The 23,744-nt window shown below is 37.4% G+C and overlaps 1 protein-coding gene across 6 annotated transcripts in view; it reads right to left on the bottom strand.

The window, feature by feature from the left end:
* LOC107980542 overlaps window positions 1-23,744 on the bottom strand; it is a 530,828-nt gene that overhangs the window by 449,221 nt on the left and 57,863 nt on the right. For all 6 annotated transcript variants that reach the window (XM_032601222.1, XM_031923477.1, XM_032601223.1 and 3 more), the window contains exon 8: window positions 10,524-10,647. The gene's annotated coding sequence lies outside the window, so the exon portion shown is untranslated. The remainder of the gene's footprint in view (window positions 1-10,523; window positions 10,648-23,744) is intronic.

The following is a 23,744-nucleotide window of genomic DNA, read 5'->3' as shown; positions in this document are numbered from 1 at the left end:
ATAACCGGTTGATTAAGATGTATTAGAAAATTGATTATCTACGATGGTTATAATATTAGCTGTGTTATTATTATTATCCATGTTGATCCTCTATAACCATAAAAAGCTTTAATCAAATCTGTTTGAAGACTTGCAGGTAGATTTTAATAAAATATAATCAAAATATAAAAATATATAGATTCTTATCTATACAATTAATTGTCTGACAGAGTCATTGCCATTATCAGTATCAAATATATACACATAAATAGTCTAAACATATGTAATACTAATTGTTAGTATATATACATAAAATTGAAATCGAAAAATATGATTAAAATATAAGATATGAAATGGGGGCGTTTTTATTGAAGTATTTATGTCTAATAATCACGACAGTCATAACCCTGTCAAGCGAAGAAAATAATCATGTGGCGCGGTAGCGCCACGAAGGCGAGTTTGAGAAGTAGACGAAGCCGCGGCGCCCATGACACTATTTACTTTTATATTGGTGTTCGGATTTTTCATGATACAGAAAAAATGCTTATCGTTACTGTTAGTGAGTTTTTTTGACTTATCGGTATGTTTTCTGAGCTAAACTATGACTTCTAACAAAAATATTTGTAGAAAAGCCGTTTCGATTCATAATAAGCGAGTTTATATATCACGAATGCTCAAAACAGTATCTCTACTTTTTTCCCCAGTGTGCTAGGACCGTGAAGTTGGCCGCACAAGCTATTATGTGTAATACAGTTGGGTATCGCTTTCCCACAGATTTCTATAAGCTGCGCAGAGTAAATGTGTTCACATTGTCACATGTTTTTGAACAGCTGCTGCACTGTCGCTGCACAAACTTTCTGAGTGTTCGGGGTCACTAATTACGGGGCCCAGGAAGTGGATTTCGTGACTTTCCGTGCATACATGCAAATATCGTTTCGCAGTAGCCGATCACACTCTGTGTCTAGGTGTCAAGGGTCTTCGATGACAAGGCTGTCGAAATATATTGCGCGCTGTAGATTTTTGTATCCACGTATCAATATCTGCCATGAATGTGGTCTAGAGTGACCTATAACAAAGTCATGCAGTGCGCACTGTGCTTCCCTAGTGGTAAAAAATTCTGTGCCAAACTGTGCCAAAACCGTGCCAAAACTGTACCAAACTGTACCAATTTGTGTCAAAATTGTTGCACAACTGTGCCAAAACATGAACATTTTGGACATTTGACACACTCATAACACAGGTTGGTACAATTTGTCATACTGAAAATTAATAAAATTTGTGTGCAAATTTTATTGCACTATCCGGCATAGTTTGGTACAGATTGGCACAATATTGGAACAGATTGATACAATATTGGCACACAATGGCACAGTTTGAAACAGTTTTGGCATAGTTTGGCACAGAATTTTTTTTTTCACTAGGAAAGTTGTTTAGATTTATTAAAATTCATGATTTTTACATAATAAAGGCTTAAATAGGTGTTACCATCCAGATGATAACACCAAAACTCTGGCTGTAAGCTCCAAAATTTTTATTTTCTAATAATTTTATTTGAACAAAATTCTATAGTAAATACTAAAATGTGTTGATTTGTGCCAAACTGTGCCAAAACTGTGTCACAGCTGTGCCAAAACTGTGCCAAACTGTGCCATAAGTGTGCTATATGTCCAAAATGTTCACGTTTTGACGCAGTTTGGCACAGTTGTAGCACAGCTCTAGCACAGTTTTGACACAGATTGGCATATTTTTCATTTCCACTGGGGTTACTTCTAGTGCAAAAATGTTCAAATTAGTTATGTTTACTGTCCAGGTACATGCGGCCCCGGCGAGAAAAATCACGTAATTAATTACATGATTAATCGCGTGATAAATCACTCAATTTCTTACGTAATTTATCACGTTCAAAATCACGTCATAAATCACTCGTAAAATTTAAATATTGTTTGTATTGAAATAAATTGTTTATTTTCCATCTAAATAATTATAAAATAGTTGATGATATTGATAATTCATACAAATAAATTGCAATAAAATAGAAAAAAAATTTCCCTGACCAAGTCAAAAACCTCTATCCTCCAGTTGACAATCCAATGTCTTACTACCTGAGCTATTTAAGCAATTGCAAGTTTCAAACACCTAATCTAATCATACACAAAAATATAATTATATTTATCATTTTATATAGATTATACGCATACTGCATATGTTAATAATAATAATAAAAACACTTTTGAAATTTCTTATAAAATCAACAAGGCATCGTCTACCCCTCTGTTTTTGCTTCCTCCTAGAGAAAGCTTTGTAATAGTAAAATTTTGAGTATCGTCAAAACTTCAAGAAAATACTTTTTGATGTGTTAAAAATTAAAATCAAGTCTTTTTAGAAAATTTCCATATGGATGTGTGTGAGTGTTTTTTTTATATGTGGTGTAGGCAGAGCAATCTCTGCACAAGTGGCCCTCCGACACCCGATTCCCACAGGTACTATCGTTGAACAATACTTCCGTGGGGCCCGTTAATTAGCCTTTTTTGACTTCTCCTTTGAAGTTTAACAGTGGAAAATCCAAGGCGGATGATTAAAGGTTCAGGATCAAACTCGTCTTCTTCCTTCCGCATCGTCCAGCCGTCTGCTTCCTGCCACATCGTCCGGTCGTCTACTTCGAACAGCATCGACTGGCCATCCTCTGGACAGACTTAACTCCGAAACCTACGTTCCTCTGCATCGGGTGAGGTAGTCTGGGCTCAACTCAGTTACCTACGTTCCTCAGCATCGGTCTGAGGAGCACTTAGAGGTACTCAACCCTAGCTCCTACGTTCCTCTGCATCGGGCAGGTGAGTGAGAGCTCAACTCTGTGATCTACGTTCCTCGGCATCAGCGTTCCTATTCATGCTACCTAGTAGCGTTCGTCTAGCGACAGTTTTACTCAGCTGTTTCGTTATGATATTCCCTTCTATTCTCTTTGACTTTTCTAACCTTTTTGCTAATAGTCCTTACGTAGTTGTTTACTGCGCACCAGCCATCTTTCGACGCTAGCATAGCTATCATCATTGACTCAGGGGTCACCCTAGCCTGAAGGTACTGCTCGAGTCCCTCTCGTTCCATTTCATATCGCGAACAGTTGCAGAAGACATGTTCCGCATCTTCCTTTGCTTTCAATCATACTAGGCAATTTAGATTGTCCTCTATCTTGAAGCGGTGTATGTAGGCTCGAACGCATCCATGTCCGCTCAAAAACTGCGTAAGGTAGTAATTCACTTCCCCGTGTCGTCTATTGGTCCAGCCAACAATACATCGTATGAGGCGGTGCGTCCATCGCCCTTTTCAACTGGAGTCCCATAGTCTTTGCTACTCAGCTAGGGTTTGTTCCTTTGTGGATTTCCAAACTTCCTTTTGAGCATTGCCACCACGCCAGTTTTCGTCGTATATATTCTTTCGTTCTGTTGCTAGGAGGTCAATAAGCGGCATACTTGAAATAACGCACACTGCATCTTCTGATACTGTTCGGTAGGCAGAAGCAACCCGCAATGCACTTCTCCTATAAACTGTTAACAGCTTTTGTGCATAGGACTTCACCAACATAGCGTCTGCCCATATTGGGGTATCGTATAACATAATTGATGTAGTTACACTGGCTAGGAATAACCTTCGGCCCTGCGTTGGCCCACCTACATTTAGTATTAGTCGCGACAGTGCAGCACCGACTTTTGCTGCCTTATTGCTCGCCCTCTCAAGATGCTGCTTAAACGTAAGTCTGGCGTCTATGATGATTCCCAGGTATTTAATGGTGGGCTGAGAGTTTATTTTGTTGTCGTCCACTGACAGCGTTATTGTCTCTATTTCCTTCCTACTAGATATAAGGATAGCCTCCGTTTTATGGTGTAACTGGCGTTTTCGTGCTATCCCAGTTATGGTGCAATCCCTCGCTCGGGGCTTGGAAAATGACCCGGTGGCGCGAGGCGCTCCTCGTGAACGCCAGAGTCTCGCGACTCTTTGTTTCCCGGCGCGAGGGTTTCTTTGCACGTGGTTTGCTCGGCTAGCTGCAGCCCCAAAAAACGGTGAGGAGAGAGAGCGGTTTGGGATAATAGAGACACGTGGTTTATCAGACGAAACTGTATATTCTTAATTAATTTTTACAATTTATAATCGACTCGTACTAATTACTAAAATAACCCGTAAACAAAGACAACCCCGACAAGCAAGCACCCGTACACGAAAGATATCCCACGTGACTCGCGCGCGTCTCAAGGCTCAAGAAGCAACCACATCACACACACTTGCTTGCATTTTTCGTCTCTTATTCACTCACATAATTACGTCGCACACAAATTCCGCAAACGCCGAACGACTTATCCCACAGTTGCCCGACCACCTTACGCCTCGTGCATCCAAGTGTCAGCGCCAAGTATTAACCTATATTTTCACAAAATAACTCTACACATCTATCCTAAAAATCCTTAATTCTACACTTCGCTCATTACTCGAGAATATAACTCGTATAGACGAGATAATCCTTATTCGACGGAATACAATACAGAGAGATAAAGAGATAAAGACAGCGATCCGGAGGTAACTAACGCGTACGCAAGATAACCTTTTTGTTCGCGAAACCGAACGTGGAACTGCCGTTTATCCGCGAGATGGATACGATTTACTGACCTTAAATCCTTCTAGCTGGAACACCGGGTGAAAATGAAGTTGAGGACGTGCCGTTCGGGAGCAGTCGGGGCAGGCGAGTGCCGGCTCGCGGCCGCCACTCTGCTCTCCCTAGTCTCCGTACCGCGCGCGCGCTGATTGGTCAACGCGTCGCGGCCCGACGGCCCGCTCGCTCGCAACACCATCGGTGAACCCGCCGTTGCCTAGTCGCGCGGTCGCGCGTGCGCGCAGATAGCCCCGCGGACACGATGTTGAAGTAGATAGCCGCAAAATTCGAATTCTCGTAGCACACAGACAGCCTTTCACCCGCAGACAACCAAGATAACTCTTGATTGCAGAACCCGTAGTGACTCCCAATGTCCCGTCGTCGAGGCCCTTGACTCGGGCGGCATCTGTCACTATGAACGCGAGACGCTGTAGTTCTGCTTCATCAGACGCTTACTCAGGTAGACCCAACGAAGGGCTCCGCCACCTGCATTGACTGTCTTACGGTGCGCGGGGACGACTTGAACGCCCTATCAAGGTGAAAGGTCGCTGCTGCTGCGCTAACGTTGCTCGTCGTCTCCTCGCATCTCTCACTGACGAGTCGGCGAGGTGCGTTGTCCTTTTCGTCCGTCGCAGCCACTGCTTTTCTCTCGTCGTTCACTCAAAAAATAAACGACGCACTTAGACACGTTCACTCTCTCATTCAGACAGGTAGCCTTGAGACACTCTACCCCGACCGCGTCGAACGTCGTTGTTACACGGCGAAATTTTGCCGTGTTACAATGGCTAGCAAGCTCAAGTCCAGTCTGCTTCAACTAATCGTGGATTATACTTACTGCCTTGTTAGAGATTTCCGTCACCTCTTCCTTTTGCTTTGCTACTACCACTACTGCAATGTCATCTGCAAACCCTACAACTGTTGTACCTTCGGGTAGCTCTAGCCTAAGTACGCCATTGTACATGATGTTCCACATTAGTGGGCCGAGCACTGACCCTTGTGGCTACTTGATAGGTTTTCGTGCCGCTCTCTGAGTCATACAAAAGGGTCTTTTAGGTAGTCAGACATAATCCTTCTTATATATGCGGGTACCTCTTTTTTCTGTAGTGCCTCCTGTACCTTGCCCCAGCTGGCTGAGTTAAACGCATTTTTAACATCTTGTGTAATAATAGCACAGTACTTCTTGGATCCTCCTTTCCATGTTTTTTCTCCTGTTGCAGTTCTAGCGGTGTCAACTACTAAGCTTATGGCGTCAAGAGTAAAGCTTTTTTCCTGAAGCCGTATTGATATTACGCAAGTCCGCCTGGTTTTTTAATGACTAGGCCCATTTTAATGCCGATTATGCGCTCTAAGATCTTGCCCGGGATGTCCAACATGCAGAGTGGTCTGTATGAGGAAGCTTCTTCAGGTGGCTTATCTCCTTTTGGTAGTAGCACCAAGCGTTGCTTCTTCCAGTTCTTAGGAAACGTCCCTTTTTCAAGACATGAGTTGTACAAGTCCACAAAGACATCGGGGCGTGCCTGTATAGCTTGTTTCAATGCAATATTGGGTATGTCATCCAGGCCTGGAGCCTTTTTTGTCTCAATTCTTTTGCATGCAGCCAGTAATTGCTCTGTGGTGATTGCTGGAATGGTTTCGTCATTCGCCTCCGCTTTAGGAATAGCTGTTACTTCCAGTTGAAGGGGAAACGGTGTGATCACAATACGATCCAACAATTCCGGACTTTTAGGAGGAAAGATATAACCTCCTTTTATCTGTGTGTGTGTGTTTGGATGTGTGTGTGTGTATATATACCGTAATGTTTCTGAAACTACTACGTCAATATTCAATAAAATTTGACATGCATATCTATTTTAAGATTCTGAATTCGGGAAAAACAGTTATTTTATATTATATCAATTTTTTTTTGTTGCTATTTTTTGATTTTTGTTAGCTCTTTACTTAAAAACCGCTCGACGAAATCGTTTAAAATTTTAGCAGCAGATAGCTTTTTTCGTGGTGTATCACCAAATAAAATTTTAAAGCATTAATAATATTGTTTTAAAGATAAAAGAAATCTAAAAATTTTCAAACAAAAATTGAAACCTTAATATTTTGAAAACCATAGGGATTTGAAAGCTGTGCAATAAACTTAGCCAAAACAAATAAAGTATCTACTTTTTCCTAAAGTCTGAAGTGCAATAAGGCCTTTTTACGTCCGTAATCGAGGCACAAAAAGAACTCATATTTTGCAATTTTTTATTTATTACTGAAAAAATAAGTAATTAAATCACTTGAAATTTTAATGGCATATAGTTTGGCACGTGACCCATCTACATGATTTTTTTCGTGAGGTTATAATGTTTAGTTTCAGAGCTATGAATTTAAAAAAAAATCACGTTTTTCATTTTATTTGTCGAACAAAGCAATCGATCCCGACGACAAAACAAGGCAATGTAGGTAATTTTATTCTCTTTTAAGTGCGTTGTTACTGAATTGTAACAATAGGATGAATGAAAAAAACGCAAAATAGTATTTTTTAGAAAACAAAAAATGGCCAAAATAAAAGTAGTAGAGAAAATAAAAAATAACTGTTTTTCCCGAATTCAGATACTGACGAAGTAGTTCCAGAAATATTACGGTATGCATACACACACACATCCATACGGATATTTTCTAAAAACACTTGATTTGAAACTCCAAGACACTAAAAAGTATTTTCTAGAAGTTTTTGACGAAACTTGAAATTTTACTATTACAAAGGTTCCTCTAGGAGGAACCAAAAAAATTATATTTTTCTGTTTTAAGTAAGAGATAAGTATATTTGTACGTACTTACGTAGGCGACTTTGCTAATGTTTATTGTTAATGTTTGCAAAAACACATTATTTAAAAGTTACAATGTGTTTATAAGCAAAGATTACAATCGATGTTAAAACATTAATTTTTGCAGAATATTTAAACAAAATATAGGGATGTTTACAGAAAACATCGGCTTTCAAAATAAAGAATTTTAATATAATGTAGCTTCTTATTATTGGTGCATCGTTTTTTGTAACTGTAATGTTCAATGTTCATATATATACTTTGGCATTTATATATTGTGACGTGTAGCTTGTCCAGCTACACGTGTACACGATTGCGCCACACAATGTCATTCCCTGCTGCATTTATGCATGCAGCAGAGGAATCACAACACAGTTTTGTTGCGCCGAGATAGCGTCAGAGGATTTAACCTCACCTGCCAGCCGCATGGAGCAACGGTGGCTTCCCTGCAGGCTCGACAGGCGACTACCTGTTCTCGCTCGCGTCACGCGGATAATACACACCTGCTCCTGATAACACCAGGAGTCGCGCCGCAAACCCGAGAAGCGAAGCCGAGACGAGCGCGGATGACCATACGAAGCGTACTGACGTGTGCGCATCGCCGTCCCACATATGCGAGTGCGCCGCTGTAGCTCAGCAGGGCGATATATATATATATATATTATATATATATATATATATATATTATATATATATATATATATATATATATATATATATATATTATATATATATATTATATATATTATATATATATATATATATATAGGTGGTCCTCTGTGGAATCAGAGATATACAAATTTTAATTTTTGCCCAAACTGTATATACAGCAACCTCAATACAGTAGAAAGATACCTTTTCATAGTAGAAAAATAGCTGTAAAGTTTTAGAATGGGCCTGACCTTCTACTAGAAGTTATGTAGAAAACAAATATGATATAATGGCTTATAACCTAGTAAATTTCATGTCTACCGATACAAACACATGCTGGTATCGGTAGTCATGAAATGTACTAGGTTATAAGTGTCAAATTTGAATGTAAAACTACTTATTAGCCATTATATCATGTTTGTATTCTACATAACTTCTAGTAGAAGGTCAGGCCCATTCTAAAACTTAACAGCTATTTTTTTAGTATGAAAAGGTATTTCTATACTATATTGAGGTTGTCGGAGTCCGGATCAAACATTCAGACTTTCATATTTTAAGGTTTGAAATGCAAATAAGGTAGCCTAAACATACATATAAGGCTTTAGAATTATTTTTATTAAAAAATTCAGAAAATGTCACTGAAAAAAGTATCTGGATAGTTTTAGTTAAAAATGCATCCCTTATAAGCTACAAATCATTGAAAATAGGACAAAAATGCTAAAATTACTTGAGACCTCAACTTTGACCAGCTAGAACCCGAAGCCAAATGAAGGAATCGCCTTGAAATTTTTTTTGGGAGTCAGGTACAACATATAGAACATATATATATACAGTTTGGGCAAAAATTAAAATTTTCATTTTCGATTTCACAGATAACCACTTTTATATATATATATATATATATATATATATATATATAACGCTTGTGCGACTGCAATCGTGCCCTAATACGGACGACGTATACTAAATCGATTGCGACAGTACGAAACCGATTACCAAACATTAGAGCGAGTACAATGACCTACGAGTCTGCACTTCGTAACTGCCTTACTTTTGTACATCATCCTTGTACGTCAGACGTTGATTGGTCAATCGTTGCCGCGTTTCATTAAATTTCACAACTTCTTGAATCGTCATCAAGGCTTTGAAAAGCCAGGGAACGATCTACGTAGTGCCTTTTATATAAGTAACCTGTTGTCGTGTAGCTGTACTCGGTCAGTGAGTACGAGTGTTATATCTCTGTATGCATTGCCTATTGAGTGCGTCGAATCACTTAAACTCTGTATGCAAGATATAGTAAAAATCCTTGTTTTCGGGTTTGAGAGTCTGCATCGTGCAGTAGGCGAAGGGATCGTCGATAGCAGATCGTCGTTAATGAAAAACCATAGAGCGACTTAGATTAACCATACATTAATTAGCCATGAGTAATCGTGTAGAATTATGACTAATTAGCATCTGCCATACCATGAAGGAGTTTCAACGTCCAGGTCACGACAGAGACACAAAGAATATATATCTTGTAAGTTAAGTTAACTTATACAAGAAATCCAGCGTATTCACAAATAAGCCATCTAATCACGATAACAAACAAAACTATTAATAACATCTCGTAAGAAACTAAACGTTTGCTAAGTTCTGGGTCGTCTTACATAAAACAACACAAACATTTTAATCAGTTTCCATAATTATTATTTATAATTAAGACCATCATTAAAACAAATTTAAACAATTGAGAAGAGAATTGAAGGAGAAAGTGAACTTGCTATCTACACCATAAACCACCACAAGGTAAGAGCAAGCAACATCCACACAAAACAAACCTGTCCGCTTTAGCAGACAGCGCGGACAGAAGATCATCTGCATAAATCTCGGACACACTAACGTTCACTTGTCTACGTTATATTATCCAACATACATCTAGTAATAATAAAAGATTTCGAGCCTATGCTAGTTTTCGAATAAATAAATAATTTTCTGTAGAACTTGCGCAGCTCGTCATAATAATAGCACGGTCTTTATATAACTATAACTTCTATTGAGAAGAGATTATACTCCATTTTTCGTTGCTGTCTTGATTATACAGACGGGATGTTGAGCCTATTTGAAACTCGCACCTGTAAGCCGTAATGGACAGAACCAGAGTTAATTCACGAGCTTTGCTAACCAGCTCACTCCTTTAAACAATGTTAAGGCAGCACTGTTTTTAAAAAGCTTATATGAATCCGCATCTTTAAACTGAGCAAAATAATATTATTAATTTTATTAATATATTACGATACATGAAAATTCAATGACCCAGTATTTCTCGGCGTAAGATTAGCGCCCCAGCATAGCAAGGTATAATTTGATAAACTGCTTGCCTACATTCACTGTTACACCTATCTTTGGTGTCATATATAGTTAATGCCATATATCTTAGTAAATAAACTTATTAGATATAAAATTTAGCTCACCTATAGATGACATTGAATTTTTTTGAATTGATTCCGAATCACAAGATACGTTATTATATTGCAATTGCAATCCGATTTCTCGGGCTTCATTTTCTTCTTGAGCCTGTTGTCTTCTTAAAGCAACCTAAAACAATTTTATGTTTAAATACAAAATATGATCATCACCATCCTACCAGCTATTGCTTTCGAGTAATAATATTGTAGTAATCGAGGAATATCTTAGTAAAGATGTTCGCATAAAGATACAGAGAAAAAGTACCCTGAGTACCAATAACCAAAAATTCTAAAGCACTGTACATACAATTTCACTTCCACAATCTTTGGGCAGTATCTATCTAGATAATATTAAAAACCTTTATTTTGAACATGAATTGTAATCTTCGCATATTAACACATAGATTCATCTCAGAAATGTAATTTTCAAATGATAAGCGAAATCCAGGCGCGCTTAATGCGCACGCGGTCTCTTTATTATAATATTTGAAAAGTATTTAAAACTCTAACAAATACTTCACAATTAAGTACTAGCAGCAGAAGCCTCGCTCGCTAACGCTCGCTCGGTTGTATTTCGACGACGATCGTGTATATATACACCGAGGACTGTGGATTCTTATTGATTTACGTGAAAGGAAACTTGTGTAGCATTTGGGTAGGTAAATAACTTCAAACGCAATAACCTCAAAGTAATAATAAAAGAAACAATATATTGTCAAATAATATAACAGAATGCTGGATTCAGAACAATATCTCTAAATGCGCCTTGCAAGTTTCTAGGAGATATTTGGTTATATCTAAATCAATGATTAAATTTTGTCATATGTATAATAACCGAACAAAATAATAGTCAAATTTATATAAGTAAACTGAGTATGATCAAGGAAAGTCAATTACAGAATTTGACGTAAATTAAATGATCTCATTTAAACATATCATGAATCATTCCTTAGCAACAATTAAACAGCCTGTAGTTCATGGGAGACTGTAGTCGACTATTTAAAAGAAAACTGAAATTTAAAATGAGACAAGACCACTTCTCGCCGTTGCTCTCTGGAATGCAGATGGCTTTGGATAGGACCTCGAGTGTGCTCGTGGGGCCTCGAGAATTTGTTGCGTGGGAACGGCTCCACGTGGTTATGGATAAGTTACATGTTTGCAGTTTGAGAGTTTAGAATAAGATGATTCCGCTTGCGATATGACTGGCAAAAGTTAGGTGGCTCGAGTTTTGGAATAAACTCAGTAGCCGATATTCATAATCAAGAATGTAAAGTTGCGCATACCTTTCCCCGCTGCTCCTACACATACATGCAAAACTCCTACGTATGTGCGTGCGTTGTGTCCCCACTTTCCAGACTTAACATAGACCGCTACGTATAACATCGTTGCGTCGCATGTATGCGTAGGTCACGTAAGCGCAAGGTGCGTAGTTACTACTGAAGTACCGCGAGCATTAGAAGATAACGTATCTGGTCGGGCGCGGGTCCCAAAGTTAAAATGCATGCGTTGCAATATATATATATATATATATATATATATATATATATATATAATGTGTATATTTCATAAATACATTTTGTAGTATTTGAATTTTTAATTACAGTTAATTGGACACTTTCAAAATATTGTAAAATTATAGTTTGAAACTTATTAAGGGGACAAATATAACTTTAATGTTTATACTATCAGATCCGACTAATATACAGTAAATTATTATTTTTGTGCAATTAAAAGAAAGTTGAGATCTGGGCTTGTACCCACGATTTTTCAGTTTATAGATCATACATTTTATGACTGCTTTTTTGTGAGTTGAAGTATTTAAGTGGAAATCATCTTATACTATGTAATTATATTATATTGATATTTCCTATATTATATTGATAAATGCATGGGCTAAAAATTATAATAGATAATTTCAAACAACGACTGCAGGTTGAATTTATATAGATACATTCCTGTTGCTTATCAATTACGTCTGCGCATGCGCGAAAATATGTATAAATATCGTGAGAAATTGATTCCAGTGTTCATTTTGCTCTGACCTGCAGAAGCGGTAAAATCGATAAATCCTATTATTTGAATTAATAAAATCGTCTGACCTGCGGAAGCAGTATCATAATCATAGACCTAGATAATTTAGTATAATAAACAGAATTTTGTTTAAATCCTCGCAGGTTATCATTGATATTATTTCTCAGTTGAAGTGTGTTTCAAAAATTTAATAACTACAACCTTGTGCAAGTATTGTCTGTATGGGTTTCAATGGAGGGGCGCTGTTCGTTTTGGCGATCGGTGAGACGGGTCTGAAATCGTTACCTTGAAGCCGATGCTATTGCACAAGGTTGTTAATTAATTGATAATTTAAATGAGATTTTAATATAATAGAGAGGTCACTCCAATTCATAAAAAATTATGAACTCGGAAAATTAGAGAAACGGAGAACCGGAGAACCGGAGAGACGGAGAACGCCAAAATGGATTTCTCTCTAACCCATTAAAAACCAGGCAAAATCTGGCAGAGATATCGAGAAACGAACTGCGCCATCCTTTGCATAAACAAAAAAAGTACCCTTTTCTTTTGTCGATTACAATTGTTTACATCATCATAAATCATCTTTCAGAACATATCATGAAACAAGGAAGTATGAAAAAATGCGGGATAAGTACGTGTTCGACAAGAACCTCTTTGCAGAAAACACAAAGAAGATCACGGCAATGAGCCATAATTGGGTTAATAACTCGGAAATTTATTGAAACTTTTACTACTTTTCGCACGATTGTTTATCCTTATTTTACACTAACAAATAAGACTCTGACGAGAAAACGTTACGAAAGTTTTCTCCAGTATTTTTCCAGTAGAATCGATATCCGCATTCAGTTTTGTAAAATTCCTAAATTTTTGATAATTTGTTTAAATAATTTTTTATAAACAATTGTAATCGACAGAAGAAAAAACACGGGTACTATTTTTTTGGTTATGCAAGGGATGGCGCGGTTCGTTTCTCGATATCTCTGCCAGATTTTGCCTGGTTTTTAATGGGTTAATATAATTGTAAAGTGGGGATTGTCACGGGCGTAAGCCCGTGGCACAGCACTTTACACCTGCGGGGTGTAGCACAGCCCGAAGTTGTTGATGCAGCACCTTTGCGCAGAACAGTTCGCATACGTAAACTGCTACCGGCCAGTGGGCCAGCAGATCACCGAAGACACTTGCTTGATTAGGAGCTCTCCACAATTACGATTACCGCGACAAGATTAGAACCGCGTTAATTCTATCCAACGTTACATTGAAAAAATTATATAGCAGCCGCTTTGCGTTCAGCAAAACCAAGCGCCGTCGTATGGAAAGCATTCTCCCTAAATCAATGAAATTTAGACAACAGTCGACAATTACACAAAAACTGAGCGCATAAACAAATCAAGCGTTCAGTCTGAATCTAGGCCGGAATTCGTAAATTCAGACATCTAAGAATTTTCCAGCGACTGCGATATACCGAAAGAATTGCGCCCGCACTATCAATACTTGGCATCCACCAAAGGCAAAAAGACACACTCGAAAAGAAAACAAAGTGCAAATTCGCGAAAAATTTATAACCCAAACAGTTCGGACGCTTCAGTAAATTTAGAAAAATTCAAGGTCACCGCGAAAAATAAAGTAGCGGCTGCGTTAGCAAAGGCTCAGCCGCATCAAACGCAGACAAGTTATAATGGGTCGCGCGAAACCAATGTCGCAAAACTTTCTTGTAATAAAGAAACAGCTCCCAAACCAGTGTCTGCGTTATCAAAACCCAAGCTAAATGACGCATGGCCGTTCCTGAAGTAGAGACGGGATTCAAGTTAATATCCACAAAGCATAAACCCAAGCGGCCAGCGATAGCAAGGAGTCGGTTAGAATCGCGCACGTGCCGCATGCAACCGACGAAAGCAACAGTTTTAATAAAAATAACGCCAAGGCAATGAACGCCAACGTAAATTCCTGACCGCGCGAACGTAAAAGAACACCATCCGTCGCTGCACACGAAACGGGTCAAAGCGAGCCAACACCGCGAGAAAGGCCCACAGGACCGAGAATCATCTTAGAAGTAATCTTACCTCGGTCGAGTCACGTTAATGCTACGCTTGCACAATTAACTGAGTTGGCTCTAAGCCGCGAAGCCAAAGACATAGATTCTAACGATAAAAACGTGGCTGGAGATGCAAGCGCTTGCGAAGGGCCTTTCGAAGTGTTATAATATGTGAATTTATCTGATCATGATAATACTTTGAATTGATACACGTCGCGCCATCTCTGAGTACGCGACGTTTTTGTGCAGCTAAACAAGCTCAAGCAAACGCAAGCACAGTGCGCATGCCTCGCATATATACTTTAAGCACACACTATACTGTATACTCATTGTCAGCTCCATAGAGTCAGACTATGCTGTGCTGAACTCTCTCTCTCTCTCTCTCTCTCTCTCTCTCTCTCTCTCTCTCTCTCTCTGCAAAATCTTCTGTGGCACGGTTTACAGTCCACCTAAGGCAGGCTTCTGGTCAGACGTCAAAGACGCAATTCTCAATTGCAACACCGCCTATGATGCATACATACTCATGGGTGACTTTAACATTGACTGGCACTCAGACTCAGCTTCTAGGACAACACTAGCCGACTTTCTTGGAAGCTGCTTGCTCGAGCCGATTCCTTTCGCTCTAACGCATCATACGGACCACTCCCACACCACCATTGACTATATCTGTGTGTCGGACACGTCCAAGCTCGTGTCTTCTAGGCAGTTTATTGGTTACAATAGGCTGCGCAACTCCGTAAAAGTTGCGATTTGTAACGCGAAATTCTGTTACTACAGAGCCAAACTGAGAAACTGTGCCGATGCAAGGGAGATGTGTAACGTTATTGGGAAACTCGGAATTACGCGGCTGGCTGAAACGCCTCAGATGCCCGTTGACCCTGACACTTTCAACGCGCACTTTATCGGATCGACAGGTCCTGTGCCGCTGCATCCCCCCAGCGTGCTCGAGAGACCGTCACTGAACTCTCAGTTCTTTTTTAAGTATATAGAGGTCAGTGATGTACTCCAGGCCTTTTCCCACGCATATTCTAATGCAAAGGGCGTCGATGACATATCTCTGAGAGACTTGACTGTGTGCTTGCCGGTGACGATGCATGCGCTCCTTGATATTTTCGAATCTTCTCTGCAGTTCGGGGTCTTCCCCTTAGGCTGGAAGTGAGCGACAGTGCTGCCTTTACCAAAAAAATCGACGGCATCTACCTCAGCCGACTTCCGGCCAATCAGCATACTCTGCTCGCCCTCTAAAATTTTAGAGCGCGTTGCCTATAACCAGATTGCGGAATTTATAGCAGACAAGAATCTGCTTGATGCTTGTCAGACAAGATTTCGAAAGAATTACAGCACGTACACTGCGCTCATCAAAACCGTTGACGATATTCACGAGGGCGTCAACGAAGGTCTCGTCACTCTCATGATCGGCATCGACTTCTCTAAAGCCTTCGACCTTGTCAACATTGACTTGCTAGTCGTGAAACTCCGCTTGATGGGTCCAAGGTCGTCGCTTTTCGTCGAGCAGAGAAACATCATCGTATCTCAAGGAGGTCGCTGGTGTCCCCTAGAGCAGCATGCTCAGACCTTCGCTCTTCACGTTGGTTATCAACGATTTACCTTGCATACTAAAATACTGCTCTTACCATCTATACGCGGACGACTTGCTCATTAAAACAGTCAGTCCAAAACAAATGCAAAATTTAAAACCGATCAGATTGCAACGATTCATAACCAATCATAGCAACCCGCGAAATCAAAAACAGCACGCGAAAAACGCAACTAATCAGCGACGAATCAACTCCGGATAAGCTCAAACACTTCAATAGTAATTCAGATATCAAGACAGAATATGTGGATCCACAAGGAGCAGTAAGTAGCTCTGGTGTGGACAAGAAAGTGACGATAACACCTTTGAGATCGTGCGACGTCAGCGGGATTAGCAGCCCAACGACGAGGTCAATGCCGCGAGAACAGCCGCAGCCGCAACCTAAGCTGTTAGCTCAGATAAACTTAAGTGATACGTAACCGTGCAAGCTAAACCCCTGCAGGAAAGATCACTATCGTGGAGAGATTAAACTGAGAACAGTGCGTAGCAAGAAGTCTGCCTGGTCAGACGGCTCCTGCCAATATATTTGTAAGCGGACCAAGTTATATAAACCGTAATAGCCGTGACCTGTTATCGATTGCCTTCCACATGCTGTATTGATCGTTATCAAGCTTCTCAAAACCTGCAACAATAGGATGTTTATGCTTTCGGTTGTTGGCACGTACAGCGGATCATGTTTGAAGAACAATAGATGCAGAAATAAAACAAGCAAATTACTGATCGTTTTAAAAAGGCTCTTGCACCGGCAACGAGCAAGTCTCTGTCGGGACTCCAAGCTGTAAAGACGTATTAAATAAACGTGATTGAAATTCATACCCAATTTCATTACTTACCTGCGAACTCACGTACGCACGGCAACACGTACACTTAACTCGCGCACTCAACATTCCTCTCCCGACCATCAGGGCCCGGTCAACGACGAGCTCTGATTTGTTGAGCGAGGCGCGAGATAAGCTGATTGGCTGCTAATCTCGCGTCAATCCTTCCGCGAGCTCACAACGGCCGGCGACTTCCACGAATTCTCGGGATACAGCTCGTGTCTGAGAAAATGCGGACCTCGCCAGAACGGATCGGCTTTATGGCACCGAGGAAACTTTGCCGCGTAAACTGCGACAATTGCGCTTTGAACGTCTGCAACGTGCAACGTCGCAAGTAGTGAGGCCCCTTTTCTGTTCCCGGCACTGCTATAGCCATTAGGATTTTTGCTGGTAGATAGGGCAGCTAGAGCAGGTAAGCTAAACAGCCCTGGGCCCCTGTATTTACAGGCAGCCTAAGTGTGTCAGAAACTAGTTTATTTCGCATTCTTTCCCCTCTGCAGTCAGAGTTAACTCGTACTGTGGCAAGTGGCGAGCGTCTGCTCAGCTTTGCTCTAAAGATCCAGCCTCGTTATATGTGGTAGGTTTTAATAGGTCTTCCTTAGACTTTTGGTTCGTGTGTGCGTTTGGTGTGTGTGTGTTTTTATGTGGCGTAGGCAAAGCAAGCTCTGCGCAAGTAGCCCTCCGACACTGGTTCTACATAAGTAACATTGTTAAACAATACTTCCGTAGAGACTGATTATTAGCCTAGTTGGCTTCTCTTTTGAAGTTTGACATTTCCGTGTATCACTCATCGACCAAGGTGATTAGGAATTCTGGATCAAACTCGTCTTCTTCATTCTGTATCGTCCGGTTGTCTACTTCGTGCAGTATCGTCCTATTATACTCTGGACAGACTTATCCCTGACATCTACGTTTCACTGCATCAGGTGAGGAAGTCAGGGTTCAACTCGATTACCTACGTTCCTTAGCATCGGTGCGAGAAGAGTTTCGTATCTACGACAGTACTATACTCAGAGGCGGTGGAGGTATGAATGTCTGGCGCCACAGCAAGGAGTGACGTCATGCTTCGGTAGGGGGACCGGCGCTCTCTCTTTCTCTCCCGTGAACACTCTCTCTCCGCGGAATAAGAATTTTTGTAGGACTCAGTAAGGGCGATACAAAAGGCTTATCCCGAGAATTGATCCAACTGATAGTTTTCGAGAAAAATGGAACAATTCCTAAAAATCTTTTTAGATCAATTAGCGGGATAAAAACTTTATGCAGGACTCGGTGAGGGTAATACAAAAGGCTTATCTCGTGAATTAGACATTAGACACTTATGTCATATACAGCCGATCAAAAGTTTGAATTCTACAAAGGCTATAGCCGGGTTACTATGGTAAAATGGCCCCCTTGGAAAATGTATATATGTTATATACCATTCGATGGGGGATAAAAAAAAACTCCCATAGCCAAATTTTTAGCTCTCTGCCTAGTGCGCATGCGCAGTAACGTCGATAAAAGTGTTTTTTTGATTTTATTTTTTTCTGAAGTCCCTATAGGATAAAAATTTTTTTAAAAATTCACATTGGTGTATTTATATGTCATGAATAACTGCAATTTTTTTGGGATTACATAACCTCAAATATCGGATCTAAAAAAATTATTAAAGTTTTCAATGGATATTTTGACCCCCTTGTTTTTGAGGTGCAACTTTTTAAGTAGACTTTTTTTGTGTACTTTTTCCCGTTCTTTACGATGGCACTAACGTTTTTTCCTTAAAAATGGTGGCACAACTCGATTTGAGCCAAAAACTGATTTTTTTGCCATTTTTTCACGTTTTTAGCTGGTTATGTTACAATTTAGTTACTAAAGTGACTCCTTTTGAGTAGTTTTGCATATCTTCCCATGAAAACATAATCAAATGAAATATTTTGTTCGCTCCAAGCCGTATTTTTTATATTATCTTTCGTTTTCAATGATGGTCTTATCAGAATTGTGATATCACCTTATTATAAAACTGATGGCTAATGTTATGTTCTTTTTAAACGTTCTGTGATTGGTCGAAAGTATTGTCTCTGTCGCACTTTTTTGTTTATTGTTTATTTTTATTTATAATAAAAGGTTATGCTTGGCCGCGCGGTTGACGCGGCGGCTGCAATGCAGACGATCTGCGTAGTGAATGGTCAATCATAAAATTAAGAATTATCAGGAGCATAAACAAATAAAGTATTTTGATTTCTTAATTAATTAAACGATGCGCAAACCAATGGCCAACATTGTTTTTTTCAAAACTAATTTTTTTTTTCTTACAATTGTCTATCTAAGGGAGAAAGTACAATACGTCCCGTCCCGTCCGGTACCGACCCCGGGACATACCGTCTGAAATAAGTCACTTTTATATTATTGGCTAATTCTGTTCGATAACCCAATCGACGGTACAGAATTAGCCAATCCCGTAAAAACAGCTTATTTCAGACGGTATGTCCCGAGGTCGGTACGGGACGACGGACTCAATTGTACTTTCTCCATAATATACTAATACAAGTGAATGGTGAAAACGCTGTTAGTATAAGTTTATAACTTTTAAAGTAAATTAAAATCTAGCAAATAAAAATTGTTTCGATTTTTCTTTTTACTATTTCGGCTTTTGACTGATAATTGATAGCAATACTAGAAAAAATAATAAAGTAGTTAAGTATTTATTTTCAAATACATTGGAGTTAGTTGGAACCGAAGGCTGACGCGGCTACTTTAAATCTTTCTGCTGTTTACTTCAAAACTAACAATCTTGTATATTTAAAGTGAGTACTATATATTTTACATATCTTTTAAAAAAATGAAGATTTAACAAAGTTTTTCAAAAGTTTTGACATCACAGATTATATGCTTTGATATTAGGGTTATATGTATTTCTAATACATATTACACAATAAATTAATATTTTGTTAAATAACTTCTTTAAAATCAAAACCTATTATTAATATCTAAAATGTTATTTTTATGCCGACACTTTGAGTTTTGAAAAAAATACTGTAACCAACCTACTGATAAATAAAAAATCTCCCATGTATTTATAATAAATACACTTGTATTTTACCGGTATATGCAGAGTAAGACTTATTAATGGGTAGAAAAATAAAATTTTTATTATAAATTCTGTAGTATTAAGAGTAATTGTATAAAAAATAATGACAGATAATATAGTAATATAATAATATGATATAATAATATAATAATATGATATAATAATATAATAATATAATATAATAATATAATAATGTAATAATAATAACAGATAATTATTAGACCTTTTTATACGCTAAATAAGAAAAACATGTTGTGTACGTTATTAAATTCTTGCATAAAATCAAAAGTTTAAACCAACATTAAATTATAAACTGTTTTAGTACTCGCATAAAGATCCGATCTTATCCTAAAACAAAAATAGCAATCAGATTTTAAATCAATAAGCTAACAAAAAAGTAATTAATAAAAATGAATTTTCAATCCTATAGATATAGATATACGTACAATGCATGTAAGGGGAACGACTCTTTATCTATTTAACTTAACCAATTTAGGCTAATCACATAAAGTAAAATGAGAAATTAGTTAAACATAAAGTTGTTGAAACTATTAACTAAATAAAATTAAGAAGGAAAAACATTTGAATAAAATATGACAATAAACTTTTGCTAGAAACGGATTTGACGATTGATGAGTTGCATGTTTTGATGTAATGCGGTATATTAATTATACAAGTATGATTAAATTGATAAAATATAGAAAGTCTTGAACAATAATTAATTTGTTTATGTATAAAATACTGTCAAATTAATAAAAAATGCACATAAATATCTGCATATGACTATATATGATGTGATTTTTACTATAGTTAATTATTATGAGATGAGAAAAAATATTTGGTTTTACATAAAAACAATACATGAGAAATAATAAAAATGAAAAATAGAACTAATAGGATGCGAACTTATTAATTGTCAATTAACTTTTAAGTTAAAAAAATGTAAAATGAATAAAGTAAACACAAGCTAACCTATGCTTTAAACACATACGTATATGAAACATCATTAAAAACAACATTATTTATTTATTTTAAAATACACTATTATTCATGTCTAGATACAAGAACATATTTTTACAAAAAAAACAAATTGAATATAATAATTTCATAGGTTTGTTGATTTTATAAAATCACTAGGTGCAAGCACTTCAATACAGTTTTTATGACAAAAAAAAATTATTTGCTTAAAAAACTTATAAATGAAATACAACTTATTTCACTTTTACTAGGCAATATTATTTTTTTACTTTTCATGTAAAGCTACTGAGAAAACTGGATTATACAAGAACTTAGATTATAATATTTTTGTAATATTTATTATTCATTCTAGTTTTTAATTTAAAAAAAGGCAAACAATTTTTTTAGATTTTTAAAAACTAACTAACAGCATTTTTAAATGTATTGTAAAATATTTATATTTTATTATTTCAGAAGTGATCTTCTTGTCTAATGGTTAAATAAATATGGCATCTAATAGTAATGAAGAGTCAGATAACATCAGGAAACGCGATGATCGAAGATGTGCCATGTGTAATATTTATATTAGAAAATCAATTGGTCGAGAAAAGGAAATCGAATCTGAAGTTGCAATCGAATATGCTAAACAATTATCAAATAAAGATATTTACATCCATGATGTAATTTGTGATTCATGTAGAAAGCGATTAGCCAAATACATATCAAGCTCTAAACCTAAAAAGGTTAATGTTCCAGCAACTGCTTCGTCTCAAGATTCAAAAGTTTCTGAATCATTTTCTCAGCTAACTGTCACTTCATCATCTCAGGAAAGTACACAATCATCTGTATACACAATAAAGGAACAAAAAGTACGAGCAACCACGGAATTACTTATTCAAAGGACGATTGCGACACATAAATATTGCTTTGTTTGTGAGTACCAAAAACAGACTAATAATATATTAGTTCCTTTAGAGGCCCGAATTCAAGTTTATAGTAAAATGAATGTTTTTATTCCACATGGCAATAGATGCTGTTGCACACATTTAATTAAAAAAAGATTTTATGAAGATGAACTAAATAAAATTAATATTTTTTCCACTACAAGTACGGTATATATTGATGAATTACTACAATTTTTGAGTCAATTATCAATGAAAGCAGACGAAACTTTATTAGATACAGTAGCTGAATTTTCCATGCCTGAAAAAAAATTGAAAGTTTTTACGGGATTAACGTGGGAAAATATTAATTATCTTAAAGATCAACTCACTTCTCTGAAGAATTCCTGTGTAAGGACAGCGATACAAGCCATTGTCGTATTTTTATTCAAAATGCGCTCTGGGAATTCTAACTCGCTCATCTCTACAATATTTGACATTGAAAGCGAACAACAAGTATCTCGTTTTTGTCAATCAGTATTATTATCTTTCGAAAAAGATTTACTACCAAAACACTTTGGATTAGAAAATGTAGACAGAAATGAATTGATTGAAAATCAAACTTCTAATATGGCAAAGAAATTACATCCTGGTAAACAACTTATTTTGATTGCTGATGGTACTTATATAAGGCATGAAAAAAGCTCTAATAACGAGTACCAAAGAAAATCTTATTCAGGCCAAAAAAAAGTTCCTCTGACTAAACCATTTACTATATGTACTACTAATGGTTATGTTGTTGACCAGTTAGGTCCATATCTTGTAAATAAAAATGATGCTACAATACTGATTGAAATATTGGAAGAGAAGCAGAATATTTTACAGAAACTTCTTCGCCAAGGAGACATTTTTATACTGGATAGAGGTTTCAGGGACATTAAACAAAAATTAGAAAATATGGGTTATATTGTTTTGATGCCTGCACTCAAAGGTTCAAAATCTCAACTTTCTACGCAAGAATCAAATGAAACAAGATTCACGACAAAACTGCGATGGGTTGTTGAAGCAGTGCACGGAGTTCAAAAGAAAAAATATAGGTTATTAGATCACAAACTTGATAATAAAATGGTGAAAAATACTGGATCTTATTGTAAAATTTCTTGCTACTTAAATAACTTGTTTGGCAAACGCCTAGATTCTGATGAAGACATGCAAGATGAAATATTTAGTGCTATGCAATCTAGAAAAAATGTTGAAAATACATTAGCAGTTTTACTAGCAGACAAAAGATGGAGTCGTCGGAAACTACCATTTAAAATAATAACTTCGGATGATTTACCAGACTTTCCTGAATTAACAATAAAAGATTTGAAAATTCTGTTTACAGGAACATATCAGCTTAAACAGACAATATCTTACTTAGCGGAAATGCTTGACGCAGATAATAATTTGAAGATTGGATATTCAAAAGAGACTAACAATATTCTCAAACTTGAAGTTCAATCCAGGCATATTAACAGAAAACAATACAAATGTTTCGTTGAGTATAAACCAAATGGTATTGGTTATTCTAGCATCTTAAGACACTGTTGTGATTGTGCTAACGGTAACCGTACTATAGGATGTTGTGCGCATATTGCTGCCATAATCTATTATCTTTCACATGGAAGATATTTATCAAAAATCATACGACCAGCTGAAATTCTGTCTAAAATGTTTCTTAATGATCAAATTGAAGTGTGTATTGATGAAGATAGTGACAATGATGAGTGAATCATTTTTTCTATTGTGAACATTCGTTATTTTTAAAAAGCTACTTGTATACGTTCCATAATTTATTTTAA

The sequence above is a fragment of the Nasonia vitripennis genome (assembly GCF_009193385.2).
Source record: "Nasonia vitripennis strain AsymCx chromosome 1 unlocalized genomic scaffold, Nvit_psr_1.1 chr1_random0002, whole genome shotgun sequence".
NCBI classification, from domain to species: Eukaryota; Metazoa; Arthropoda; class Insecta; order Hymenoptera; family Pteromalidae; genus Nasonia; species Nasonia vitripennis.
The sequence above is the reverse complement of the archived record's forward strand: the minus strand, read 5'-3'. Positions and strand labels throughout refer to the sequence as shown.